The 14,669-nt window shown below is 44.1% G+C and overlaps 1 long non-coding RNA gene across 4 annotated transcripts in view; it reads left to right on the top strand.

The window, feature by feature from the left end:
- Positions 1-13,392, top strand: part of LOC110260223 (uncharacterized) — a 31,637-nt gene extending 18,245 nt beyond the window's left edge. For 2 of the 4 annotated variants that reach the window (XR_014842972.1, XR_002343086.2), the window contains 2 exons: positions 1,034-1,109; positions 11,673-13,392. This is a non-coding gene — a long non-coding RNA (uncharacterized LOC110260223). The remainder of the gene's footprint in view (positions 1-1,033; positions 1,110-11,672) is intronic. The other 2 variants (XR_002343085.2, XR_002343087.2) reach the window with 1 other exon arrangement.
- Positions 13,393-14,669: the final 1,277 nt, after the last annotated feature.

Here is a 14,669-nt window from a genome sequence, read left to right as displayed (position 1 = left end):
TTGGATTTTGTCCGCTAGGTAGCTTTACCGTTTTGCATGCCAGAACTCTGAGTTATCTTTGAATTTTTTTTTTTTCCTTCCACCTTCAAGGTCTAATGGGTCATGAAATCCTCTTGACTTGCCATTGAAACACATCCAGAATGTGCTAACCTACCTCCCTGTTTCTACCCCAGTTGAAGCCACCATCTCCTCTAGCTTGAACCACTGCAAATATTTTCCTCCCTGGTCCTCTTTCTACTCTTGTCATCCTATCATCCATTGCCTACAAAGCACTTGGAGTGATTTTTTAAGAAGGCAAATAAGACTTAAATGACTCTTCTGTTTAAAACACCTTGCTGCCTCCCTTATCACTGAGGGAAAAAAAACCTTCAAAAAATTTCCCATGGTTTGTGGTTTGTGAAACCCTCTGTGATCTGCTTCTGCCACCCTCCTTGACTGGATGCTCTAGCAAGCTTCATAATCCAGCCCTGCTGACCTTCTTGATGTTCCTTAAACTTTCTAAGTTCAACTCTGGCCCAAGGGCCTTTGCACTGGCTCTTCCTTCTGATGGGATTGTCTTGGCCCATCAGCCTGGTAATGTGGCTGTTCCTTCTCGTCACTCAAATTTCAGCCTAAATGCGACCTTTTTAGAGAGGCCGTCCCTGGCCACCCAGTTTTAAGCAGTCACATAATTATTCTACTCAAATCATCTCATTTTAAGTCCCTCTTTACACAACAATTATTTTGAAATCCGCCTTGCTGTTTCTTTTGTCGGTTTCTCCCTCCACCACCTACTTTTAACCCTCTGGATTCTCAGCTCCAGGAGAGCAGGGGTGCGCCCATCTTTTTCATTGCCATGTCCCTGGTGTAGTGCCTGGGATTCAGCCTGAGCCCCACGAATGTTTATCCCATGGATCTCAGAGGTGTCACTTTATACTCAATGCTGATTATTGGTATTTCCAGCAGGATGGCTGGTCAAGGACTAGAAGGATGTTGTCTAAATTAATTATCAAACAGCCTTGGATGAGATACATTAGTGTCCGTTATTTTTCAGAGGAGGCATCTGACGCTCAGGGAGGTTAAGCAACGTGTAAGGTCAATAGGACATAATGACCAGTTGGACTTAGAAGGTGAGTGAAGAAAAGAATCAACAATAATTCAGATTTTATTTTTATTAACTTTTTTTTTTTCTTGTCTTTTTGTCATTTCTTGGGCCGCTCCCGTGGCGTATGGAGATTCCCAGGCTAGGCGTCCAATCAGAGCTGTAGCCACCCGCCTACGCCAGAGCCACAGCAACGCGGGATCTGAGCTGAGTCTGCAACCTACACCACAGCTCACGGCAACGCCGGATCGTTAACCCACTGAGCAAGGGCAGGGATCGAACCCTCAACCTCATGGTTCCTAGTCGGATTTGTTAACCACTGCACCACGATGGGAACTCCTAATTCAGATTTTTGAAGTGAGACACCATGGAGTTACTTCCTTAAATTGGAAAATCGGGGGAAAGCAGGTATTGAAAGGGACATCAAGGGTTATCTTTTGGCCATAGTATTCTCATGATGCCCAAAGGTTTCCTCTTCATCCTAGTGAGGGGGCCAGGATCTGAGCTTCTCTTTTTGAATTCCACACATCCTGCTACATTCCTCAACAGCGGTTTCAACTTTCACAGTCTCTTCCCTTCTCTGCAACTAGGATGCTCCATCTAAGTAATTTTCCATACAACTTAGAGAGCTTGTGGCCCATGCATTTCTGCAGGCTGCAGATAAGAAAGATAATATTCCAACTGGGAAGTGTAACTGATACCCCTTAAAGGAAGCCCAGGAGGCAGTTTGCTTTGTGCTCTGACGGCTGATAAATGGGGCCTTTGAAGGTTCAGGGGGAAGAAGTGAATTTCAGGGTCCGAATGGGGAAGAGGGACAGCACAGGAAGGGCAGCCTTTCCCTTAAGCCCAGGTCTCTGATAATAACGTCACCCCCTAACGTGGACAGGGCTTTACAGTTTCTAAAGCATTTCATGTAACTTTTTTTTTTTTTTTTTTGCTTCTTTAAGTGTTTTGTTGATGGATTGTTTACCAGCACAATAAAGTGTCAGGTGTTTTTCTATTTTGTATACTAAGCAATTAAGAAAAGCTTTGCAATCAAAATATTGAACATGTGTGAGCCTGATGACAACCTGAAAGGAGGGATGTTTTATTCCTGATAAGCAAAAGAGCAAATTGAGGATCAAGAGAATTAAGTGGTTGTCCAAGGTTATAGAGTTAAAAGTGAGGTGGGGTCGACCTTTAAGGCCAGTCTTCCAGCTAAAGCTCCAGGCTCCACCTGCTGCTCCTCCCACAGAACCCCTGTGCTCTCTCTTCTTGTTTTCCCTATGTAGGACCACTTCCCTCTCTGCCTTCTACTCACCTCTGTTTTGCCCACCTCAGATCTAGAGTTCCATTTTTTTTCCCCGTTTTTGCCCTCCCCCGCACCCCGAGATGTACGGGAAGTTCCCAGGCCAAGGATGGAACCCACGCCGCCTCAGAGACAACACTGAATCCTTACCCTGCTGCACGGAAGGGGGGAACTCCTGGATTTCACTTTCTTGCCAAATGATCTGCAAAGCTGAGTTTATAATAGCAATCCCCTGGGCTTCTGCTAAGTGGTTAGCTATCAGTCAGCTTCTGGAAAAGGTTATGGAGACAGCACATCAGTGGGGCTGGTCAGGGAGATGGGAGTGAGTTGGGTGGACAATTCATAGCTCTGATTCTTGTGCTTTAAACTGATGATTCTCAGACTTTAATCAGCATAAGAATCATGTGGAGAGATTGTTAAAACCCAGTTTACTGGGTCCCACCTACCAGAGATGCTAATTGGGTAGGTCTCAGGGGGAGGGCCTGAGGCTTCGCATTTGCACGTAATACTGATGCTGCTGGTTGAGTAGCAGCTGTTCCAAAGCCAGGCTTTCTGCTTTCCTTGGTAAGTTCTGATGAAGTAGTAGATATTCTCGGGTGGTGATAGAAGTGTTTCTGGTACAACATCTCTGCGGAGCAATTGGCAATTCCAATTAAAATCCAAAAAGTAGACTTTGACCAAGAGTTCCGCTTCTGGGAACTTTATGTTAGAGAAGTAATTATGAAGATGATCAAACTATTTAAGGACTATGTGCCTGGCATTGTAGGAGTCCAATAAATCTTTGTGGAATGTGTTGCTGAATGGAAGATAGTTCATTGCTAAAGTGTTTATAACAGGGAAAACTGCAAGCAAGCAAAATATACAGATGTCAAAAGGGATTGATAGATAATATTAATACATACCATTTCAGTTGGAAACCAGGCAACTTCAAAATATTAGAAAGGATGATGGCAAAATAGCAATATGTGAAAACATTGGTATCACCTCATCTTGTTGGATATTTTCCTCTATTTATTTATTTATTTGTCTTTTGTTTTTTTTAGGGCCACACCTGTGGCATATGGAGGTTCCCAGGCTAGGGGTCAAATTGAAGCTGTAGCTGCCGGTCTACACCACAGCCACAGCAAGGAGGGATCTGAGCCATGTCTGTGATCTACACCACAGCTCATGGCAACGCTGGATCCTTAACCCACGGAGCAAGGCCAGGGATCGAACCTGCCTCCTCATGGATCCTAGTCAGGTTCGTTAACCACTGAGCCAGGACGGGAACACCATTGTTATATATTTTCAAGGGCATTAATAATGTGATATCAGTCAATTCTTTTTGTTTGTAATGACTGGTGTTTTTTGATTGTGATTTTGTTTGTTGGTGTGTCTGTGAGAAGCATCTGTTACCTGTGTCATTAAACAAAACCTCAAATAAAATCAGCATAAAATGTTAACTCTTTAACCTGGGGCTCCCTGGTGTGATTCAGGACCTTTTCCTGGATCTACCACCGTGGAGGAAGCAGGAGATTTTTGGTGTGGAGGGAGGAGTGTTCTTCGCCTTTGAAGAGACTGTTGCAATCCCAGTTAATGGAAACCAGATGCGTTTGAACCTCGGCTTTCCGGCTGGGTTACTCTTTATCTTGGAGCCCTCCTTTAACTCTGGCATGAGCTGTCCTTCCCCGTGGGGCTGATGTGCAAGGCTGGTTTTTAGTGGAGGTGAGCGCCTCGTGGACGTAAACATTAACCGGATTGGGCATCGTTTCCAAGTCAGCTCGGGCAAATTGTGTACAACTCCTTTGAAACTTTTAAATTAGTTGGTCAATATTAACCAGCAAGGATTGTTTGATCAACATGTCAAGGCAGGTTATTGATTACTCTTTGGTGATTTCAAAAATAGCAAGAACACTGGTATCTGCTTTTTCCATGAAATGAAATGGTGCCACTGATAATGTCTACAGTAGACGTGACGTTATGTGCATGTGACTTTATTTATCCAGACAGTTAAAATGAACAATGTTCCCTCTGGCTGATTGAATAGCAGGTTAATACCTCTTTACTTTGCAGGAATTTTCCTGGAGTAGAGTAGGTAATTGATTTTATAGTCACTAAAATGGGATTAAAAAATGAACTTGTTAAGGAAAAAATGGGGAGAGAGGCAACTGGGTCAGTTGAAAATTGAGTATCTAGAGATGAGCCTGTAGAAGCTGATAGTAACTTAGGTCATGACGGATCAACTGCTACAGGGATTTGCCTTAGTTTCTAAATTTGTGTGATGTGTGGATTTCAAAGTGAGACTTTCCAGTTTGGGTTATTTTTATAAGTTGTGTAACTTGCGGAAAAAATGCCTCAATATTTTTGGACCACAGTTACCTAATTGCATAAAAAAAATGCATCACTTCGCGTAATATAGATCCATGGTCAGTAAATGTTTGTTTATGCTAATGATGTTGACAGTAATACAAAATCTGGGCCAACCTTTTACCTATCACAAGGATTCAATCCTATTGACTATATAAACCAGAGAAATGAAACTGAATTTATTCATATTATTTTCATTATGAGTAATAAAATAACAATTAATTGGAAAATTGTTAAGAAAAACAAAACTTCAATTTCACCAACAGATTTAAAAAATTTTTTTTATTAAAAAATGTTTTTTTAGGGCTGAACTTGTGGCATACAGAAGTTCCCTGGCTAGGAGTCAAGTTGGAACTACAGCTGCCAGCCACAGCCACAGCCACAGCCACAGGATCTGAGCTGCATCTGTGACCTATGCTACAGTTTGTGGCAACTCCAGATCCTTAGCCCACTCAGTGAGGCCAGGGATCATACCCACATCCTCATGGATCCTAGTCAGATTCCTAACCCACTGAGCTACAATGGAAACTCCCAGATACTTTTATAATGAAACTTTGTCCCAGTAAAAGATAAAAAATTTTTAGTGACTTCCAATTCTAGGTTGAAGAGTAGATGAGAAGGCTTTTCATTTCCCTTCAACTCTGAGTCCCTTGATTCCAAGAAACTAGAAAAATCAACATGGAGATATGCTCTTTTCTAAGTACATTTGAGGTTCAACTCTTAAAAGGTAATGAAATATTATTAACTTTAAACTTTAGCATTGACTTTTATTAGAAATCATTGAAGATACAACAACTTCTTTCCCTTATTCATGCAACAATTTAACAAGTATTTCATGATATTAAATATTTGTATGTATTTGAAGTAAGGGCTGGGGATATAACGGTGAACAGCAATAGCAAAAAGAAAAAAAGAATCTCTGCCTTTTTGGGCATTGCCATCTGATAGAATTCAAACAGGGTATCGTGTACATAAACACGGAGTTTCAAAATGTCCTTGGGATCCACAACAGGGGGTGTAATTGGGGGCCTAATTTAATGGAAGAGTCAGGGGAGATCTTTTGAGTGATATTCATGATGGAGGATGGGTAGATATTAATCAGCCTACAGGATGGGGTGGGTGGGGTCAGATCGGAGGAATAGGTGCATATGGAAATGAAGGTTCTGAAGTGAGACATAACTTGGTGTGTTTGGGGATATAGAAGAAGAGCACTGTGGTTAGGCCCAGGAGTTAGCAGGAATCTGAGACAAGAGGCACCAGGGCACAGGGGCCCTGCTGGCTACAGTAAACTATTTGGATCATATCTGAAATGCAAAAGGGGACACTGAAGGGCTTTTAGGGGGCAAGTGACCTGACTGACTTACACATGCAGAGAATCTCTGCTGCTGTATGGAGGTTAGAGTAAAGGATGTGGGGGGACAAGAAAAAAGGAGGGGGCCACTTAGGAGGCTCCCAGAGGGGTCCAGGAGAAAGATGGTGACGTCTTGACAGGAGAGGGTCAATGCAGAGTTGAAAAGTGCATGATTGGCGTATTTTGGAAGTCAACCTGATAAGAATCGGTGACAAATGCAACTGAAGGGCAAGGCAGAAGGAAGCTCAGAAATATCTCTCAGATTTCTGGCTTAAGAAACTTGACAGATGACTGCTCCTATCACTGGCGGGAGGGGACAAGGGGAGGGTTAGGGGGTAGAGGAAGCTTTCAGTTTGGAACAGGCTGAGTTTGGGATAGTTGTGAGATGTCTAAGTAGAGATGTCAAGTAGGCAGTGGAATACGTATGGTAACAGCACATATCTCATTTCTCCCGCAGACCCTGAGAGCCAGTGAACCTCTCTACTGCTTTGGTAGTTTTTAATTATTTCATATCTAATAGGCATCTATGAGGCAATACAAGATAATTTCTATATATTATCTTATTTAGGCCTGATATGAAGTAAAATTTTCTTTTCTAACTTCGGTGGAGCAAATTGGGTACCAGAGAAGTTAAATATGTGAGATAATGTACAGATTTTGGAACAAGGTAAAATCTGCTAATAACAGGTGAAACGAGGATTCAAACCTGGGACTTGCTCTTGTCTGGATCCAAATCTTCTTATGCCATTTTTGCTATGAACTTCCTTCTCTTACTCCCTCTTATCTCATCTGTCTGTCTGTCTGTCTGTCTGTTTGTCTATCTATCTATCTATCTATCTATCTGGCATCATCTATCATCATCTTTATTATCATCTACCATCTGTCTTTATGTAATTTAGGTTTCTGTTTTTTAATCCATCCATCCATCCATCCATCCCATCCATCCATCTCCCCAGGAGTAAATATATCTGCCCAAACCGAAGGGCACTTAAAAGGTCATTAATCCAGGCCCTATATTATGGATAAGGGAATTGAGACCTAGTGGAGAGAAATCTCTAGCCCTGGGCATCCAAGGCTGCTTTAAAGCCTCACTTCTGTTCACTGCTTCTGGCCCCCACTTTATTTCACCAATACTTTTCATCACTGTGGCTCCTCAGGGAAGGGTCCTGCCAAAAGCTGAAAGAGAACACACCAGGCCGCACTAGGTTTGCATCTATTTCCAGCATTTCTCCCCCCACTGTGTTTAAAAGTCTGGGGCTCCTCTTTGAAGTCCTGGAGAGTGAAGGTATCAGCAGGTGGTTTCTTCCAAGGAAGTTGCAGTCAGTCTGCTCACACAGAGCTCGCCTCCCCTGCTGCTGGGGCAAGACAGGGAATGGGTTTCTAACAGGGGACAAGACAATGATCAAAGGAAAACTTAGCGTGAGGGTCCCAGAAAATCTCACGTGATTGACTGAGAGGTGGAGAAGGAGGCCTCCAAGCTGCAGACTGGGCAGCCTGCCAGGGCTTAACTCCTCGGGAGCTGCTGTATTGTGGGCTTCAGAATACGAGAGAGGGTGCATCAGCAGGGAGATTTCAGAAGGGTTCACTCTCTTGACCAGCTCTGCCTGTTCCTGACTCATCTCTGCCTTGAATTCCCCCCAAACTCACTGATATGGAATGACGAGAAAAGAAGGAAAGGGAAGGAAGAGAAATCATTATTTATTTTTATATCGAATACTTTTTGTATAGACTACATTTAACCCAGGAGTCAAATTGATACTAATGAGTTCAATGGCTGTGTGTCTTGGCTGATTATGATGGTGCATATTTATCAAGTGCCTGCCAAGCACTAGGCATCTCAGGGGCCCTAGGGAATCAATGGTGAAAAAGAACATTTTCTCCCTGATGTGCCCCTGGGCTCCATGTTTAGTCCTGTTAAACTGCCATTCTCCCCCTCATCACACCACATCCTCTGGCCTCTGGCCTTGGTGTGTGCTCTGGCCTTTGCTGAGAAGTTCCTGTTGCATCCTGGTCTTCCATTGGAACCTCTCTTTACCCTTCCAGTTTTATCTCAAGGAATGTCTATCCGGTCTTCAGGGTATGACTGGCTGCCTACTTAGCAGGGGTGAAGGCTGATATTATGGAAACCATGTGGAGAAATCCCCTTGGAAGCTTGACAAGAGAGGCCTGGTATTGGAAAGAACAGCTCACGGGCTCAGGTAGAAGAAGCACTCTTGGGGCCAAAGGCAAAAAGGAAGAGGGGACAGGGCTGCGTGGAGAGAGGCTTAGGCTGCTTTGTGGGTGGGTGCGACCCCTGGGAAGCAAGAGAGGGAAGGAGGAGGAGGTAGAAAGAACTGAGACCACACACCAGCTTGGATGAAGTCTTAGCCAGCAGTGGGGACACCCAGTGCAAAGACTGCCTGCTGGGGGCATACTGCATTGGGCAGAAATGGTCTGGCTCTGGTCTCCTTGCTGGCTCAGTCATTAGTTGGGCATAGCTGGGAAGCATCCTCCCAGCATGGCAGCTGGACCCTCTTCCCAGCACTTTCTCTATGGAGGGCACCTCTGAGCAGCTTGCTGACATAGCTGCCATACCTCTCTTTCTTCTTTCCTGGTTCCTATTTTGGGGCTAAAGATTTCTACCACTTACTGTATTAGTCTTTTAAGATTACCATAACCAAATACATAGACTCAGAGGCTTAAAAAAAAACAAAAACGAAAACAGTACTTCATTTTCTCCCCATCCTGGAGGCTGAAAATCCAAGATGAAAGTGTTGGCAGGGCTGGTTTCTCTGAAGGCTTCTCTCCTTGACACACGTGGGGATTCCTCCAGTGTTCCCACATGGCCTTTGTCCCCATGCCAGGTATCTCTCTTCTTATGAGGACACCAATCATATTGGAGAAGGGCCCCACCCTTTTGAACTTACTTAGTTTTAATTATCTCCTTAAAGGCCCTGTCTCCAATATAGTCACGTTGGGAGTAAGGGCCTCAACAAATGATGTTTAAGGGAGACACAACTCAGTCTGTAAAATTCATAGTCTTCATTCAGTATATGTTTCTTCCACCTCTTCCTTCCTCTCCATATATCCCTCTGATGCTCATTCTTCAAATTATGTCTGCCATGTTCCACCCAGTGCTAGGAATGAAGAGATAAAAGATATAATTCCCCCCACCAAAGAGATGACAATTATTGGGATGGAGATAACTGGCACTGTATCACAATAGGCACTGTGTTGGGAGTGAGCCTTCATGTTGGAAGAATACAAAGCAGTGATCCCTAATCCAGTCTAGGCTTTCAGGGGGTAGTCAAAGGATGCTTCCTGGAAGAGGCGTCATCCAAGTGAATGATATGCAAAAGGTAGAATTTAGCAAGCAAATAAGATGGGAATAGTTCCTGTGGTGTCTCAGCAGTAACTCATCTGACTAGTATCCATGAGGCCTCGGGTTCCATCCCTGGCCTCACTCAGTGGGTTAAGGATCTGGGATTGCCGTGAGCTGTGGTGTAGGCTCGGATCCTGCATTGCTGTGGCTATGGTGCAGGCTGACAGCTACAGCTCCGATTCGACCTAGCCTGGAAACTTCCATATGCTGCAAGTGTGGCCCTAAAGACACACACACACACACACACACACACACACACACACACACACAAGATGGGATAAGAGCATGTGCAAATATGAGGGGTCTATTTAGGCAACAGCTGTCAGTCCAGCGTGGCTGGGGCAAAGGGTGAGCATAAGGGGAGGTAGAGAGAACCAGGAATGGAGAAGGAGGTGCTGAGACTGGTGGAGTGTAGATCATAGACATTCTGATGCCTTTCTGGAGTACAGATTTATTCTAAAGGCTTGGGACAGCATCCCTCTTCCCTCCTCCTTTCTTTCTGATGATCAAATAGATTAGCAAACCAACTGCCCCCCATCTTCGGGTGTCTGAACTAGAGCTAAGCTTTGTAGCTCTTTTTCTCTTATCTTTACAAAACCACAGAGGTGAGCAGCATTCACACGAAGAGGGCACCTTTCCTTACCCTCTTGTGCCCTCTGCCCCACCTCACAGCTCACAGAGATGCAGCTGTCCCTGTGCTATACACCATGACACGCCACCATCCCCCTTTTGTTAGCGTAGCTGCTGGGCATGCCGAGCAAATGCCTTCCTCTCAGGAGCGTCATGTGAAACAGCAAAGAAACATCATATTAAGACCACAACGAGGCAATTTAAATCTCCTGAGGCTGTGAGATGCCAGTGACATGGTGATTATGTATGCTGAGCAATGCATTGCAGCAGGGTGCCCTGTAATTGATGATACCAGGCGGTGGGCAGTAGATAAAGGTACAATCTGTAAAGGGAGCACACATTGCTGGACGGGGCTTGTGCGTCACAGGCACCTGGCACCTTTTCTAGGACTTGTTCATTGCAGAGGCAGAAGGGCTGAGCAAGCAGGGAGTCCAGAGAGGTTGTTGCTGCTGATGAGGGAGATGAGGCTCAGAGAGAATTTCTGGCCTAAAATCATGGGGTCACACTGCTACTTTGTGGCAGAGTCAGAACTACATTTCAAGACACCCAAATACAAGTCCAAAATGCCACTCATTTGTTCAGGGAACATATTTTGAATATCTACAGATGTCCAAGGGCTGTGCAGAGTATTTGGCTGAAGAATATGAAAAAGGAGTCTCCCAGCCAGGAGTTTTACAGTTTGACTACATCCTAGAAGCACCTTGGTATTTAATAAAAATACCAAAGCCTGAACTTAGATCCCAAGTTTCTGATTTCCTGAGTCTTTGGAGGACTCCAGGCATCAGTGTTTTCCACAGTTCCTCACGATGCAGAACTGCTGGTCAAGAGCTGTGCTCTCCCACATAAGGCTAGGGAGCCCTTTCAAGGAGGCTCATCCATGGTGTGATGTAACATGAGCAAAATAATTGAAAATATCTCGGGGATGGTTTTTTATATGGATTCTGTGTGGAAATGATAACAGTTTGGATATGTTGTGTTCAATAACGTATGTTATTAAAATTAGTTTAATTACCTGTTTCTTTTTACTTCTAATAATTGTGTCTACTAGAAAACTGAAAATACATATGAAGCTCATATTATAATTTGTTGAATGGTGCTGGTCTAGAAGATGATAAAGAGACATTTACAGCTTTCTTCCATGTCTATACAATCTCTTTCTCTGTTTCAGACACACAAGAATCCAAATTAATTTGAAGGGGGTGGTCCAGATAGATCGTACCCTGGGCAGTATGTATGGCAAACCTAGAAAGAATCTTTGTCCTTGAATCATACTGCCTGAGTCCTAACCCCAGCTGCAACAATTATTCGTTGGATGCCCTTGGGCAAGTTAACTCTCTGTGCCTCTATTTCTCCATCGGCAAGATGGGGAGAAGAGGCTGTTTGAGGTTTCATTGAGATAATGTTAGCTATTCTTCTTCTTCCTTCTCTGGATCTCTTCTCTTGAGATTTTGTTCAGTGACCGTCTGTCACTGAACACAAACCTAACTTAGTCACTTACAAAACACATAATTGCTCCCACCTAGGGCAATCCACGAACCTCAATTTCATGTTTCATTGTCATAACTCATAAAATGCAGCCCCTTCCCCTTCTGACTATCTTTTTGTTAACTTCCAGGGAAAAGAGAAGCCAGATGAAGACAGGATGGACTACTACCTCTGGTGAAGCAGAGATGACATCTTTGGTTGGTTCCTTCTCCCAGACTTTCCACCAGCTTCAAATGACACTTTGAGTTGGGAGGATAACCCGTGGGAGCCAGGCCAAACTATTCAAAAGGATTTCTTTCTGAATAAGTGTCATTGACTTAATGACTCAAGAGTGGGGATGAGTGCGTAAGGACAGAGCACGGGGCCGAATGGACAGATCCTTGCCCGACCTGTGGTGGTATTTCTTCCAATTGCAGGTTGATGAGCTCAAAGCAGAAATGGCCCAGTCCCTTCAAGAGATGGCACTGCCCACTTCACTCCACATTAAGAGAAGTCTTGACACTATCACTTGCACTCCCATTATTGCCACTATCTCTACAAAATCAAACATTACAGACACACATTCTTGTGGGAGGGCAGTAGGCATGAGAAGGAATTATTTCCTCCATCAGAATCTTTCTTCAGATGTTCTGGCTTGGGACTTGCTCTGGTGTGAAGGGGATGGATTTTCTATATACCTGGGGGATGAGCTTGGAGAGAAGAACTCTCTTTGGAGGCTTTCAGTAGAAGAATGTATTCTGTCTTGGGAATATGTTCAGCATATTCAGAGCTAGTGAATGCCTGGCACCTGAAAATAAGTGATCCCCATTGAGGGTCACCATGACGATTCAACAGCTAGAAGGGTCTGGAGGAGATGCACATGAGACCTGAGGTTGGTACTAACTATGCGAAAATAGGGAACTTTCTCATCTTTCCCAGCATCCTTTTCCTCCTGTGTAAAATGGGAGCAATTGCCTTTGTTTACAGGGCTGTTAGAAAGTTTAGATGAGACAATAGGCATAAAAGTACTCAATCAGAGGCTAACATGAGTGCTATAAAGACAAAAGAGTGCTGGTAATTCTGAGCAGGCAGAGGTTAATGTGATGGAGTCATCAGAGAGTCTGGTGGAGAAGATGAGCTAGACACATTGAATTCCTTGAATTGTTGATGATTTTTCAGCTTTTATCTTAACGTTACAATAATAATACGTGCTCATTGTGAAAAATTTTGGGTGGGGAACATAAACAAGAAAATTGAAGTCTTTTCTAGTCTTGTCACTCTAGTCAAGCACTCTTATCAATGTTTGTTAACATTTCTGGGAAATCTTTACCACATGTAACTTGGGTGAAAGAGAAGAGAGAGAAAATTCTGGTCATTTACTACTGTTTGAACATAGAGGCTTGGCTTAAGCAAGGAGAACATTTGGGTCAGGGGTGAGAAACTGTAGCAGAAGATAAAGTTGGAGACAGATCAGACAGGTTCTGTATGCAAAGGCATCAATAGTTTCCCTTCTGATTTTTTTAAAAGGAAAGTCGTAAAACCTTAACTTTCTGTCTCTCTTCCTGCTCTTTCACCTTCTGATCTTTATCAATGCTCTCAAACAAATTGACACGAATTGCCATGGGAAAGGCTATTACCTAGCCAAGAGAACAATGGGATTGAGGTGCCAGAGTCAGTTGTCCTCTCTTATGAAATAAATTGTGGGTCTGTGCTGGATTCTTGTATGGGTGGCCTCTTGGTTTATTAATGATTGGAACACTTTGGAAACTTCAATCCCTGAACCTTGCTGGAACTGGGACATGCTCCCCCAACCTCCACATCTTTTATTTTCTTTCGAAACTTTATTTTTATTAAAGTATAATTGATTTACAGCATTGTGCCAATTTCTGCTGTACAGCATAGTGACCCAGTCATACATATACATGCATTCTTTTTCTCATAGAATTCTTTTTCTTCCATCATGGTCTGTCCCAAGAGATTGAATATAGTTCCTTGCGCTTATAATGGGCTTTGTCATATGTGACGTGGGGCTGACAAGTCAGTGGCTTTAGATACATTTTGATTCCAAAGGAGCAGGAGAGAAAGGAGTGTGTGTGTGTGTGTGTATGTGTGTTTGTGTATCGGTGGGGGGTTGAGGGGGGAACTGAATGAGCAGAAAAGTATGAAGGATGGAAAGAGAGGAAGTGAGAAAGCCAGAAAGAAAATCAGAGAGGTGGCATAAAGAGTGAACAGGGAAATAGAGAAGAGGGAGGGGAAGATGATGAGAGACAGAAAAGGCTGCTTGAATGACAGACGGAGTGAGTGCAAGGGAGACAGAGACAGTCATTACTACTTAATGATTAATACAGGATTTACATGAAATATTCATGAAAGGAAATTGGAGCTATAGACAAATCCAAACGCCGCTTCCCCAGCCCCTCACCTCCCCCTTCCTACTCAACACTAAATTCTTTGGAGATCCATGCCCTCTATTGTCATTATCTGGGAACAACTGATGGATGTAACTGGGAGGGAAGCTTGTTCCTTTGATGGTATTTGACTCCATTAAAAACATGTCTTCGGGTCTGCTCTGCTGGCTGTCGAGCTTCTGTGAGAGTGAGGCACTTTAGGGAATGCTCCTGGCATCTTGGAGGTGAGCCAGATGGCTTCTGCCTTCCTCTGAGCTCTGTCTGTGATGGAAGGCTCCAGGTGCTTCCTGAGCCAGGACCTGCTTCTCCTGCAGGTGACAGTGGAAAGAACCTCTAGGGTGGTGGGTGCCCTGCAGACCTGCCTGCAGAGCCCAGTGGTGATAAGCAACAGAAGCTCAATATATCCAGGTTGCTGCTACTTGCCATCAGATCAGCCCAGCTCAAACAAGAAAGCAGTCTTGTTACAGGAGGTCCTCTCATCTCTCCAAGCCTTCATTGCTCATTCACGTGTGTATAGGAATATCTGCTTTGTGGACCGTATTGCCCAGTGACCGGGGAGGGTTCACCCAGGGCTTGGTGTAAGACGAGGACCTGGCGCTTTCCCCTTCATTTCCTCCCACCTCCTCTCTCCCTTGTCACACATCAGCAGGGGATGAAACTCATGTCACCACGGGAGCTTGTCCCCTGGGGTGTGATGCCAGAGCTGAAGACTGGGAATTAGGGTCCTCTACTGCCTGCCT

Source organism: Sus scrofa, chromosome 4 (assembly GCF_054392235.1).
Source record: "Sus scrofa isolate SSC_HxYL_T2T_F1_AM1 chromosome 4, Sscrofa_HxYL_maternal_Yorkshire_Landrace_v2.0, whole genome shotgun sequence".
NCBI lineage: Eukaryota > Metazoa > Chordata > Mammalia > Artiodactyla > Suidae > Sus > Sus scrofa.
Note: the sequence above shows the minus strand (reverse complement) of the source record. Positions and strands in the feature narration are given on the sequence as shown.